The sequence below is a fragment of the Triticum urartu genome, chromosome 4A, assembly GCF_056163025.1.
Source record: "Triticum urartu cultivar PI428250 chromosome 4A, HENAU_Tu73, whole genome shotgun sequence".
NCBI lineage: Eukaryota > Viridiplantae > Streptophyta > Magnoliopsida > Poales > Poaceae > Triticum > Triticum urartu.
The window spans coordinates 430,956,595-430,972,204 of NC_141876.1; positions in this window are offsets into that span (position 1 = coordinate 430,956,595).

The window sequence follows — 15,610 nt, forward strand, 5'->3', positions numbered from 1 at the left end:
TCTTTCTTATGAACTTCTCATGTTATAGTGGCAACCAATTCACATGTAAGGTTCAAACAATGAATTCTCTTGAAACTCAACAACCTATGTTCTTAGTCACCAAGCAATTGCAATTGAACTTATTCAATAGAGTTTAAGTAAGATCTCCACATACTCAACCATCATATAGTCTTCTATGATTGCTAACACTCACCACATACACATGAGCAAAACGTTTCAACCAGACACATAGAAAGATAGGGGCTTATTGTTTTGCCTCACAACGTATTCACCTCAAGGGTGATGTCAACAATAATAACTCATGCCACCCATATTCAACTAGACATATGTGCCTAGATCTTTCCTCACCACATGATGCTTGCCAAAAGAGAAAAAATAAAAAGGAATAGAGAGAAAAACTTTGACTCTTTGCATAAAAGTAAATACTGAAAAGTAAAAGATAGGCCCTTCGCAGAGGGGAGTAGGGATTTGTAGAGGTGCCAGAGCTCAAAGCGAAAATTGAGAGATAAAAACATTTTGAGAGGCATACTTTTCCCATGAACGAAAATGACTTAGAGCTCCCAACACTTTCCATCCTAAATATATCATAGGCGGTTCCCAAACAGAAAATAAAGTTTATTCCTTTTTCCACCATACTTTCACTTCCCATGGCTAACCATATCCACGGGTGCCCTCCATACCAACACTTTCCAAGGAATTTATTATTTGACAACATAAAGTAAATTCATTTTTCATTTTAGGACTGGGCATCCCTAATACCTTTGTCTTACTCTTGTGCAATGACAAGTGAATAAGCACTCGTCGTGAGAATAACACATCTAGCATGGAAAATATTGGCCACCCCTCACCGCCTCGCAAGCGGTACGAGTACACAAAAGAGAAATTTATTTTGAATGTTAGAGATGGCACATACAAATTTGCTTAAAACGGCAAAAGAATACCGCATATAGGTAGGTATAGTGGACTCTTGAAAATAAGATTTGGGTTTAAGGGTTTTTGGATGCACAAGTAGTATCTCTACTTGGTGCAGATTTTTTGGCTAGCAAAGATGGGGGGCAAGCACCACATGTTGAAGGATCTATGACAATATAACTTCTATGTGAATATGAACAACATAAACCATTACGTTGTCTTCCTTGTCCAACGTCAACAATTTTGGCATATAATATTTTGATGGGGGCTCACAATCACAAAAGATTTCCATGATAGTGCATTTATATGTGAAAGTTCTCTTCCTTATACTAATTATTCGTGAATTGCTTGTATGACCAATATTGTGATTGTCAAGCCTCAAAAGATTTCACTTTCTAAACCTAATGTGAAGCTACCACTAGGCATGATATGATTTCACCTTCATGACATTCAATTTTGTTCAACAATTTACTCATAGGATATAAGTGAAGCATAAGAGTAAATGACATAGAAACGAGCTTTGTTGATGGGATGTGAATGCCGCTTACTTGGCCTCCCTGGCAATTATTTGAGGACTCTATTTTATTTAAAAACTTTGAGATCTAAGCATTTTGTTAAAACGTCAAGCAAAATGAAAATAAAATGACATTCTAAGGATAGCACAACTCATGTGAAGAAGCAAAAACTTAGGCTCAACCGATACTAACCGATAATTGTTGAAGAAGAAAGGTGCATGCCTACCGGGGCATCCCCAAGCTTAGATGCTTGAGACTTCTTGAATATTATCTTGAGGTGACTTGGGCATCCCCAAGCTTGAGATTTTGTCTCTCCTTAATTCCTCTCATATCACGGTTTTCCTAAATCTCAAAAGCTTCATCCACACAAAACTCAACAAGAACTCATGAGATAAGTTAGTATAAACCAATGCAAAAACCTTATCATTCTCTACTGTAGCAAATCACTAAAATTATTATTCAACATTGCATACTAAATGCCTCTGCATATTTAATACTCTTATCCTCGAATAGGATCATTAAACAAGCAAACATATGCAAACAATGCAAACATAACAGCAATCTGCCAAAACAGTACAGCCTGTAAAGAATGCAAGAGTATCAATACTTATTCAACTCCAAACATTATGAAAATTTACCACACTGTAGAAAATTTATCAGAGCTTATTTTACTAAAAGTTTCAACATTTTATCACATTCTGACTTTCCTATGCAGTTTTTGCAACAGCGGCAAACTTTCTGTTTTCAAATAGCAACATGTATACTTGCAAAATAAGCATTGCAAAATCTATCATTGCCACTTTTATTGAAATAAAAGATGCAAAACATTATTATAAATAACAGCAATCAAATCCTAGCAAAATAAAATGACGCTCCAAGTAAAACACATATCATGTGACGAATGAAAACGTAGCTCCAAATGAGGTTACCGATAATGTTGAAGACGAACAAGGGGATGCCTTCCGGGGCATCCCCAAGCTTAGTTGCTTGGATCTTCCTTGAATATTTCCTTGGGGTTGCCTTGGGAATCCCCAATCTTAGGTTCTTGTCACTCCTTATTCTCCTCATATCGATATCTCACCCAAAACTTGAAAACTTCAATCACACAAAACTTAACGGAACTTTGTGAGATAGGTTAGTATGATAAAGAGCAAACCATTTCACTTTTGGTACTGCCAAAGACAAGATTCATAATTGTTCTCACACAATGACTACTATATCATATCATTTCTAAAATTTATATTGAGCAATATAAGCCATGGAAACTAGAAAACAAGCAAACTGTGCATTGGAAACAGAATCTGTCAAAAACAGAACAGTGTGTAGTAATCTGTACTCAAACCATACTTCTGCTACCCCCAAAAGTTCTGAAAAATTAGGACAACTTGAGAAATTTGTATATTAATCTTCTAAAAAAAGAATAAGCATTTTATCACGCTTCTGTTAAAAATGAGAATTATTTTCCTGAGCGCAAAAGTTTCTGTTTTTCAGCAAGATCAAATCAACTATCACCGTAAGCCATCCCAAAGGTCTTATTTGGTACTCCCTCCGTCCAAAAATTCTTGTCTTAGATTCGTCTAGATACGGATGTATCTAATACTAAAACATGACTTGATACATCCGTATTTAGACAGATCTAAGACAAGAATTTTGGGACAGAGGGAGTACTTTATTGAAACAAAAGCAATAAAACATGATTACTACAGTAGCCTAATCATGCGAACACACAAAAACAGTAGGTAAAAGTGTTGGGTTGTCTCCCAACAAGCGCTTTTCTTTTATGTCTTTTAAGCTAGGCATGATGACTTCAATGATCCTCGCATAAATGATAAGAAGTGAAAACATGAAGAGAGCATCATGAAGCATATGACTAGCACATTTAGGTCTAACTCACTTCCTATGCATAGGTATTTTGTGAGCAAACAACTTATGGGAACAAGAATCAACTAGCATAGGAAGGCAAAACAAGTGCAAATTCAAAACAATCAACACATGGAGAAAAAATTGATATTATTGAGATTTGTAAGAGCATAAGTTCCTTGCTCATGATAATTTTCACAAACATCATGAATGGATTCAACAATATAACTATCACATACAACACTTGATGACCCCCAAGTATAGGGGATCTATCGTAGTCCTTTCGATAAGTAAGAGTGTCGAACCCAACGAGGAGCAGAAGGAAATGATAAGCGGTTTTCAGCAAGGTATTCTCTGCAAGTACTGAAATAAGTGGTAACAGATAGTTTTGTGATAAGATAAATTGTAACAAGCAACAAGTAACAAAAGTAAATAAAGTGCAGCAAGGTGGCCCAATCCTTTTTGTAGCAAAGGACAAACCGGAACAAACTCTTATAATAGGAAAAGCGCTCCCGAGGACACATGGGAATATCATCAATCTAGTTTTCATCACGTTCATATGATTCGCGTTCGATACTTTGATAATTTGATATGTGGGTGGACCGGTGCTTGGGTGCTGTTCTTACTTGAACAAGCGTCCCACTTATGATTAACCTCAATTGCAAGCATCCGCAACTACAACAAAAGTATTAAGGTAAACCTAACCATAGCATGAAACATATGGATCCAAATCAGCCCCTTACGAAGCAACGCATAAACTAGGGTTTAAGCTTCTGTCACTCTAGCAACCCATCATCTACTTATTACTTCCCAATGCCTTCCTCTAGGCCCAAATAATGGTGAAGTGTTATGTAGTCGACGTTCACATAACACCACTAGAGGCTAGACAACATACATCTTATCAAAATATCAAACGAATACCAAATTCACATGACTACTAATAGCAAGACTTCTCCCTTGTCCTCAGGAACAAACGTAATTACTCACAAAGCATATTCATGTTCATAATCAGAGGGGTAATAATATGCATATAGGATCTGAACATATGATCTTCCACCAAATAAACCAACTAGCATCAACTACAAGGAGTAATCAACACTACTAGCAACCTACTAGCACCAATCCCGGACTTTGAGACAAGAATTGGATACAAGAGATGAACTAGGGTTTGGAGATGAGATGGTGCTGGTGAAGATGTTGATGGAGATTGACCTCTCCCGATGAGAAGAGCGTTGGTGATGACGATGGTGATGATTTCCCCCTCCCGGAGGGAAGTATCCCCGGCAGAACAGCTCCGCCGGAGCTCTAGATTGGTTCCGCCAAGGTTCCGCCTCGTGGCGGCAGAGTCTCGTCCCGAAAAGTTCCTTCTTATTTTTTTCTCATCGAAAGACTTCATATAGGAGAAGATGGACGTCGGAGACCCACCAGGGGCCCCACGAGGTAGGGGGCGCGCCCTAGGAGGGGGGGTGCGCCCCCCACCCTCGTGAACAGGGTGTGGGCCCCCTAGCCTTCATCTTTGGCGAGGATTTTTCTTTATTTATTTTAAGATGTTCCGTGGAGTTTCAGGACTTTTGGAGTTGCGCAGAATAGGTCTCTAATATTTGCTCCTTTTCCAGCCCAGAATTCCAGCCGCCGGCATTCTCCCTCCTTATGTAAACCTTATAAAATAAGAGAGAATAGCCATAAGTATTGTGACATAAAGTGAAATAACAGTCCATAATGCAATAAATATCGATATAAAAGCATGATGCAAAATGGACGTATCAACACTCTTTTCATGATGCACAGGTATAGAAGATTTATCACTCTTTATGGCATAGATGTCATCATAATAATCATCATAGATAACAACTTCATTGTCATAGTCAATTGAAACATCTTCCAAAATAGTGGATGTATCACTAAATAAAGTCACGACCTCTCCAAATCCACTTTCATCAATATTGTAATAAGATTCAACACCCTCCAAAATAGTGGGATCACTACTACCTAGAGTTGACACTCTTCCAAACCCACTTTCATCAATGTAACCATCATAAATAGGAGGCATGCCATCATCATAATAAATTTTCTTATCAAAAGTAGAAGGAATCAAAGGATCACATTCATTAAGCAAAACATCCCCAAGCTTAGTAAAAGCATTATTTCCAGCAAATAAATCTTCAAACATATCATACTCATCAAACATAGCATCCCCAAGCTTGTGGTTTTGCATATCATCACAATCATTCTTATCAATAGCATGAATGGCACCAATAGTATAGCAAACATTATTATCATATTCTTCCAAGAAAGTGACAAAAAGATTTCCAAGATTATAAGAAGTATCATTATCTTCCCAATCATAATCATCACAACAAGCAATAGGCATAACAGAATCATCATCAAGTTCATCATCTTCCACAATAATTTTTGATTCATTTTCATGGGGCACAACAATAATAGGAGCAACATTATTTGGGAGAGATACCTTTTTATCTCTATTCTTTATTTATTTTCTTCTTCTTCACCACATCATGTGTGGGTTCAATTAAATTTTTCGAGCTCCTTGTTGAAGAGATTGATTGGATAGGAAGTTCCTCCTCATTACCTGATTCATCATAATAAACACTAGGAGGGTATTGGGAAATATTTTCCCTTTCATTAGTACTCTCTTCATATTCCATTTGTTTTCTTGTCTTTAGGTAGTTGGCAATATAAGGATTCTCAATGCAATTTACCGCACAAAACATATAAATTTCCTCTAGATCAAATTCAAGAAATCTCTTGGGATTTGGAAAATCCTTAGTTATATGTTTCATTTCTTCATAGCCCAAAAGAAGACTAAGCTCTTTATGATGCTCAAGGGTAATTAAGTTATCACAATTTTTGGACACGATTTGATCATGAAAGAATTTGCATTGAAGATTTAAATGACCATGTTCATTGCAAAGTTCACAAGGATGGCCAAAAAAATTACATATTTCAGCACAATCATCTAGCCTCTATTGCAACATTTTTGTTTCTAAATTTTATGCTTCTTACAAAATTTATCTTCCCTTTTTGGTGTGCAAAGGCACTCCCAATTCACTCCGCAAAAAGTGACATGCTTATAAGAAACATTTTTGTCATGACTTGTGCAATCATCATTAGCATTTTGGATAGTCAAAGAATTTATACTAACAACATTGCAAGCATGCTCATCATTCAAATATTTTGTGCCAAACATTTTATTGACTTCTTATTCTAGCAAGTAAGCACAATTTTCCAAACCATCATTTTCAAGAAAGACATTATAAAGATGATCAATAATATGATGCAACCTAAATTCCATTTTCTATAGTTTTCTTTTTATAAACCAAACTAGTGATAAAACAAGAAACTAAAAGATTCAGTTGCAAGATCTAAAGATATACCTTCAAGCACTCACCTCCCCGGCAACGGCGCCAAAAAAGAGCTTGATGTCTACTACGCAACTTCATTCTTGTAGACACGTGTTGGGCCTCCAAGCGCAGAGTTTTGTAGGACAGTAACAATTTTCCCTCAAGTGGATGACCTAAGATTTATCAATCCGTGAGAGGTGTAGGATGAAGATGGTCTCTCTCAAACGACCCTGCAACCAAATACAAGAAATCTCTTGTGTCCCCACACACCCAATACAATGGCAAATTGTATAAGTGCACTAGTTCGGCGAAGAGATGGTGATAAAAGTGTAATATGGATGGTAGAAATATATTTTTATAATCTTAATAAATAAAAACAGCAAGGTATCAAATAGTAAACAGGCACAAAAACGGTATTCCAATGCTTAAAAACAAGGCCTAGGGTCCGTACTTTCACTAGTGCAATCTCTCAACTGCTAACATAGTTGGATCATATGATTATCCCTCAAAGTACAACAAAGAATCACTCCCGAGTTCCTATTAGCGGAGAACAAAAGGTAGGAATTGTTTGTAGGGTGTGAAGCCACCTCAAAGCTATTCTTTCCGATTGATCTATTCAAGAGTTCATACTAAAATAACACAAAGCTATTGTTTCCGTTCGATCTATCCTATAGTTCGTACTAGAATAACACCAAAGCATATTCATATTCATAATACTCAATCCACACAAAGAACTATAAAGAGACCCCGAAGTTTCCGTCGGAGAAAAACGTGAATCAACCCCTATGCATAGATTACCCCAATATCACCGTGGGAATCCACGAGTCGAATGCCATAACATATATCAAGTGAATCAATAAGATACCCCAATTGTCACCTCAAGTATTCATACTGCAAGACATATATCATGTGTTCTCATATCTGAATATTCAATCCGACAAGACAAAAGTTCAAAGGGTAAAGATTCAATTCATCACAATGAGAGTATAGAGGGGAGAAACATCATATGATTTGACTATATTAACAAAGCCCATGATATAGATAATGAGAGAGAGAGATTAAACACATAGCTACTGGTACAAACCCTCAACCTCGAGGGTGGACTACTCCCTCCTCATCGTGGTGGTCGCCGGGATGATGAAGATGGCCACTGGAGATGATTCCTCCTCTGGCAGGGTGCCAGAACGGGTCTAGATTGGTTTTCGGTGGCTACGGAGCCCTGCGGCGGCGGAACTTCTGATCTAGGTTAACCCCGAAGGGTTTCAGAATATTTGGAAATTTATAGTGCAGAGAAGGGGTGCAGGAGGCCACCGAGGTGGGCAAAACCCACCCGGGCTCGCCAGGGGCCCCGGCGCGCCCTGGTGGGTTGTGCCCCCCTCGGGGCACCCCCCCAGGTGCAGCTCTGGCCCATTGGGTTCCTTCCGGTCCATAAAAAATCTCCAAAAAGTTTCGCGGTGTTTGGACTCCGTTTGATATTGATTTTCTGCGATGTAAAAAACAAGCAAAAAACAACAACTCGCACTGGGCACTGGATCAATAGGTTAGTCCCAAAAAATGATATAAAGTTGCTATAAAATGATTGTAAAACAACCAAGAATGATAAAATAACAGCATGAATACTTCATAAATTATAGATACGTTGGAGATGTATCAGCAACCCAAATTTATTTTTTGTGTTTTTGTTTTTGCTTCTGTTCTTGAATAAATACACTTTATTACCTCTGTAGTAATCGTGTCTTGGTGTTTTTAATTAGTGTTTGAGCCAAGTAAAGCCTTTGGGATACTTTAGTATATCGTTGATTTGATTTTGCTGAAAAACAAAAACTTTTGCGCCCAGAAACATAATTGATCTGAGCTGCTGGAACGTGATAAATTCTTGATTTTTTACACAAGATTGGTATATGAATTGCCTCTGTTGTCCTATTTTTTTCATAATTTGTGGAGTTACAGTAGTATACTAAGTTTACAGATTACTACAGATTGTTCTGTTTTTGACAGATTATGTTTTCTATGTGTTGTTTGCTTATTTTGATGAATCTATGGGTAGTATTTGGGGGTATGAACCATGGAGAAGTTGGAATACAGTAGATACTACACCAATATAAATAAATAATGAGTTCACAACAGTACCAAAAGTGGTGATTTATATTTTTTTATACTAGCGGATCTCATGAGTTTTCCGTTGAGTGTTGTGTTGTGAAGTTCTCAAGTTTTGGGTAAAGATTTGATGGACTATGGAATAAGGTTTTTAAGTTTTGGTTAAATATTTGATGGACTATGTAATAAAGAGTGGCAAGAGCCTAAGCTTGGGGATGCCCAAGGCACCCCAAGATAATATTCAAGGACAACCAAGCATCTAAGCTTGGGAATGCCCCGGATGGCATCCTCTCTTTCGTCTTCAATCCATCGGTAAATTTACTTGAGGCTATATTTTTATTCACCACATGATATGTGTATTGCTTGGAGCATATTGTATGATATGAGTACTTGCTTTTTGGTTTGCCACAATCATCCTTGCTGTACACACCTTTTGAGAGGGACACACATGAATCGTGAATTTATTAGAATATTCTATGTGCTTCACTTATATCTTTTTAGCTAGGCAATTTGCTCTAGTGTTTCATTTATATCTTTTTTGAGCACGGTGGTGGCTTTATTTTATATAAATTGTTGAACTCTCATGCTTCACTTATATTATTTTGAGAGTCTCTAAACATCATGATAATTTGCTTAGGTTATGAATTTAGTCCTAATATGATGGGCATCCAAAAGGGATATAATAAAAAAATTCATATAAAGAGCATTGGATACTATGAGAAGTTTGATTCCTTATGATTGTTTCGAGATATAAAGATAGTGATATTACAATCATGCTAGTGAGTAATTGTGGATTGGTAGAAATACTTCTGTAAAGTTTGTGATTCCCGTAGCATGCACGTATGGTGAATCGTTATGTGATGAAATCAGAACATGATTTATTTATTGATTGTCTTCATTATGAGTGACGGTCTGGGACGAGTGATAGTCTTTTCCTACCAATCTATCCTCCTAGGATCATGCGTGTAGTACTTTGTTTCGAGGACTAATATTTTTTTAATAAGTATGTGAGTTCTTTGTGACTAATGTTGAGTCCATGGATTATAGGCACTCTCACGCTTCCACCATTGCTAGCCTCTCTAGTACCGCGCAACTTTCGCCGGTGCATTACACCCATCATATACCATTACTCAAAACAGCCACCATACCTATCTATTATGGCATTTTCATAGCCATTCCGAGATATTTTGCCATGCAACTTCCACTGTTCTGTTTATTATGACACGCTCCATCATTGTCATATTGCTTTGCATGATCATATAGTTGACATATTATTTGTGGCAAGGCCACCGTTCATATTTTCCATACATGTCTCTATTGATCATTGCACATCCCGGTACACCGCCGGAGGCATACATATAGAGTCATATTTTTGTTCTAGTATCGAGTTGTAATTCTTGAGTTGTAAGTAAATAAAAGTGTGATGATCATCATTATTAGAGCATTGTTCCATGTGAGGAAAGGATGATGGAAGCTATAATTCCCTCACAAGTTGGGACGGGTCTCCGAACTTTACAAAAAAATAAAAGAGGCCAAGAAGCCCAAATAAAAAAAAGAAATGAGAGAAAAGAGAGAAGGGACAATGTTACTATCCATTTTCACACTTGTGCTTCAAAGTAGCACCATGATCTTCATGATAGAGAGTCTCCTATTTTGTCACTTTCATATACTAGTGGGAATATTTCATTATAGAACTTGGCTTGTATATTCCAATGACGGGCTTTCTGAAATTGCCCTAGGTCTTCGTGAGCAAGCGAGTTGGACGCACACCCACTTAGTTTCTTTTTGAGCTTTTTTATAGCTCTAGTGCATCCATTGCATGGCAATCCCTACTCACTCACATTGATATCTATTGATGGGCATCTCCATAGCCCGTTAATATGCCTAGTTGATGTGAGACTTTCTCCTTCTTTTTGTCTTCTCCACAATCATCATATTCTATTCCACTTATAGTGCTACATCCATGGCTCACGCTCATGTATTGCGTGAAAGTTAAAAAAGTTTAAGAACGTCAAAAGTATGAAACAATTGCTTGGCTTGTCATTGGGGTTGTGCATGATTTAATACTTTGTGTGATGAAGATGGAGCTTAGCCAAACTATATAATTTTATAGGGATAACTTTCTTTGGCCATGTTATTTTGAGAAGACGTGATTGCTTTATTAATATGATTGAAGTATTATTGTTTTTATGTAAATACTACTCTTGGGTGCTAGGTACCCTAGAGGTTGTTCCTCTCTGGTGCTTGGGCGTCCTAGACGGTTGGTGGTGCCTCAGAGCTCAATCATTGTGGTGTAAAGCTCCAAGAAAGTGTCGGGGCCTCCAATTAGGTTGTGGAGATCGCTTCGGGCAATTTGTACGGATTCCAGTGACCGCCCCTAAGGGTTGCCAAAGTGTACGAGTTTGGTGATCCCCCCAAGCGTTGCCAATTGTACGAGTTCGGTGACCGCCCTCAAGGGTCCCTTAGTAGAATCACGACATTTTGCATTGTGCGAGGGCGTGAGGAGATTACGGTGGCCCTAGTGGTTTCTTGGGGAGCATTGTGCCTTCACACCGCTTCAAACGAAGATTAGCATCCGTAAGGGTGTGAACATCGGGATACATCGTCGTCTCCGCGTGCCTCAGTTATCTCTTACCCGAGCCTTTTACTTATGCACTTTACTTTGTGATAGCCATAGTGTTTCATGTTATATATCTTGTTATCACTTAGTTGTTTATCTTACTTACCATAAATTGTTAGTGCACATAGGTGAGCCTGGTTGTTTTAGGTTTTGTGCTTGACAAATTAAATGCTAGTTTTATTTCGCATTTGTTCAAACCTAAATCATAATTATTTTAAAGCACCTATTCATCCCCATTTTACATCTCTTTTGTATAACCTTCCTTATATATATCTTGCTCTTTTCTTCTCTTTGATTCTTTTCTCTCATCTCTAATTTTTCTCCCATCTATCCCCTCTAAAATAGAATCATTGTCTTATGTTTTATTAACTTATAAAAAACATATTTTGTTTGGTAAGTTATCAAATTCTTACTAAATAAATATTTAATAATAAATAACAGGCGATTGTATATAAAAACTTGCTAAGCTTTTAGCACATTAATATAATAATAGACGCATGGTCAAAAGCTAATCTAGTAGTCTAGTAAAAAAACCCAAGAGGGGTAAGAGCATCTCCAGCCATTCGCCCCCCAGGACGCATAAAAATCACCCCCTAAGGGCGAGCCGACGATACAATCGGCGCTGGGGTGGTTTTGCACCCAGTCGTCACCCCAGCTCGCCCCCAGGCGCCAAAATTGGCCCACTTTCAGCCCCATTTCGGCGAATAAAGGGCCCATATGGGCGACAATAGGCTCATATTCGGCGTGGTTCGCCATTGTTCGGCGTTCAATTATGCATATAAATTTTTTTATCACATATTTCATCACAGAAATATCAAATACTTTAACAAAATAGGATAACAACAAATAGTTCAATACAAATTATATAGTTCAACAAATAAAAACTCATATTTCATCACACGTCGCGCCCGGCGTCGCCCTTGAGCCTCCATAGATACTCTATCAGATCTTGCTGCAGTTGATAATGCACCTGTGGGTCTTGGATCTCCTGACGCATACTGAGATAGGCAGTCCAGGTTACCGGTAGCTGGTGATCAACTTCGGCTAGAGGACCCTGCCTGTAGTATGGTTCAGTGTCAAACACTGGGTCTTCTTGCTCGCTCTCGATGATCATGTGTGCAAGATGACACATCAAGTCATAATCTCCCACATTTGATCTTTCGACCAGGTCTGAGCGGGGTACCGGACAACGGCAAATCGAGATTGGAGCACACCAAATGCCCGCTCGACATCCTTCCTGCAAGCCTCCTGAACCTTCGCAAACCAGGCGTTCTTGCCTCCTGGCACAGGGTTTGAGATCGTCTTCACAAATGTCGACCATCTCGGATAGATGCCATCAGCTAGATAGTACCCCTTGTTGTAGTGCCGCCCATTGATCTCGAAGTTCACCGGAGGAGAATGACCTTCAACAAGCTTGGCAAAGACAGGAGAGCACTGCAGCACGTTGATGTCATTGTGAGTTCCTAGCACACCAAAGAAGGAGTGCCAAATCCAGAGGTCCTGTGTGGCCACCGCCTCAAGTACCACACTGCAACCGCCTTTGGCGCCTTTGTACATCCCCTGCCAAGCAAATGGGCAATTCTTCCATTCCCAATGCATGCAGTCGATGCTTCCAAGCATCCCGGGAAATCCTCTTGCTGCATTCTGTGCTAGGATCCGAGCAGTGTTTTTCGCATTGGGTGTTCTCAAGTATTGCGGTCCAAACACTGCCACCACTGCCCGACAGAACTTGTAGAAACACTCTATGCTAGTGGACTCGGCCATGCGCCCATAGTCGTCGAGTGAATCACCGGAAGCTCCGTATGCAAGCATCCTCATCGTTGTCGTGCACTTCCGGATGGAGGTGAATCCAAGGGCGCCGGTGCAATCCATCTTGCACTTGAAGTAGTTGCCGAACTCCGGGATGGAGTTCACAATCCTGAGGAAGAGCTTTCGGCTCATTCGATAACGGCGCTGAAATGTTTTCTCGCCGTGAAGTGGAGCATCGGCGAAGTAGTCGGAGTAGAGCATGCAGTAGCCTTTGAGACGATGCCGGTTCTTTGCTTTCACCCGCCCCGGCGCCGAGCCACCTCGCCGCAGCTTTTCATTGCTCGCCAGCAGCTGGGCGAGGGCGGCGAGCACCATGAGATGCTCTTCTTCCCAGACGTCGGCCTCGGCTTCCTCCTCCAGCAGCGCGACGAGCGCTTCCTCATCATCCGAGTCCATCGCCGAGGCAGGAAAATCACCGAACACCTTGCGCCCGGTGGGCGTGTCCCCGCCGCTAAATTGCCCCTTCGCGGCCGGAAACGCCCAGCTGCTGTTGGAGGGGCTGCCGTGGCGAAGCTCTGCTATTTTTTCGGGGTGGAATGGCTATCTAGTGGTGAAAGGCGGCGGGCGGCGCCAGGATAAAGCTACTGGCGGCTGAGGGCACGGGGGGTGGGAGGCGATCGGGGAAGAAAACCTTGACTTTTCCCCTGGCGGCATGGGCCAGCCGCGCTTTTCCCTTGCGCCGGAGCCCCTACCTGCCCCCAGCGCGCTAGGTTCGGTCTGTGATCGCCGGGCGAAAAAAAGGCCCGAGCCGGCGTTTTTCGGCGTCCTGGGAACGCGACTGGGCCGATTTTTCAGCGTCGGCGTGAAAAAAACGCCTGGGGAGGCCTTTCTGGGGGCGCGGCTGGAGCGGCCCAGTCGCGTCCCCAGGAGCCCGATTTTTGTCGGCCTGGGCCGAATTTAGCGCCGGCGGACCCAGGCCGAACCCGGCGCGCTGGGGGGCGCCGGGGCGAGCGGTTTTGGCGCGAAAGAGCCGCGGGCCCGCCGCATCAGCGACACCGCGCGTCATCTTCCCCGAACGTCTCGGTTTTCCGCGGGGAATCAATGGCAAGGCTGCCGCCGGTCAGCCTTACCAGTGATTCCTCACGGGTGGCGCATTCACAGGGCGGCGCGCCAACGCCTCCCCTCCCTCGCACGCGTACACACGGGGCGGCGCCGTTATATAAGCCGGTGGCCTCCCTCGCCTCTGGCTACACCAGCCACACCCGCCCTAGCCCGCCCTCTACCTCTGCCGAGCGTCGCCGCCGAGCCATGCCTCTCCCGAGCGCCGCCGTCGAGCCCTCCCTCTCCCTCCCTCCCTCTCCCGATGGCCGAGCGGTTCCCCGGCGATGAGGCCGCGGCCAACGGCTTCGGCCGCCGATTGCTCCACGAACAGGAGTCTTGGCTCCTATTCCAGGCAAACATTCCGGCGCCGCCGGACATGCGTGCCGGGCCGACGGGGAGTGCCCATTCCCCCGTTGCCCGACGTCGTGGCCAAACCCGGGTACTTCGCCGAGGAGGTCGACGTCGTGCGCGCCTCCCTCACTGCCGCTTAACTCTCCCTCCCCCAGTACGCCGCCGACAACCATGCGGCTTGGGCGGCGTACTTCGAGCGCCGTCAGCAGCAGCGGCTAGCGTCCACCAACGGCGCGGCGGTCGTCGGCGGCATGAAGAACAGCGAGGGGCGCCGCCTGTGGTGTGGCATCCCCGGCCGCACACTCGAGGGTGGCAATAACCCGCCGTTGGCGTACCCCCCGGCGAGGGCGGCCGCCACGGCCACGGCTCACCGCCGACGCAACGGGCAATGGTTGCCCAGGAGGTTCGGTGCCTCCTCTTCTTCCTCCTCATCACGCTCTTCTTCGCACTCCTCCGGCTCTCCGGCGTTGCTCGGCGTCAAGGCCGAGCCCACGGCGGAGACGCCGCTCGGACGGCGCACTCGCAGCGCCGACATCGTCATCAATGAGGGCGGCCGGCGCGCCTCCTCGTCGGCTCCTCCTCCGCGCTTCATCAAGCCGGGCCTCCTCCCCGCGGTGAAGACGGAGCACGGCGGCGACGTCGAGCTCGACGACGACGCGGCTCTGTAATGGGCGCGCGCGGACTCCCTGAAGATGGCGAGGGAGCGCCAGTGCGCCGCCCTGTAGCGCTTCGCGCAGCGCCGCCGGGGCCGCGATGAAGGAGGCGTCATCGTCATTGAGGACAACGACGACGCCGACGCGCCGCCGCCACCAGCCCGCGTTGGCGACGCCGGTCAAGGTTCACCAGGGACGGCCCCGTCAAGGAGGAGAAACCCGACGATGGCGGCGACGACGGCGACTACTCGAAGTTCAGCCAGTTCCTTTTTTAGATTAGTTATCTATTTTGCTATATAATGAAAATCCACGAACATGTCTAATATATGCCAAAGTTTACCGAAATTTAGTTATGTTTAGCCGAATTTCGCCAAACTTTGCTGGAATTTG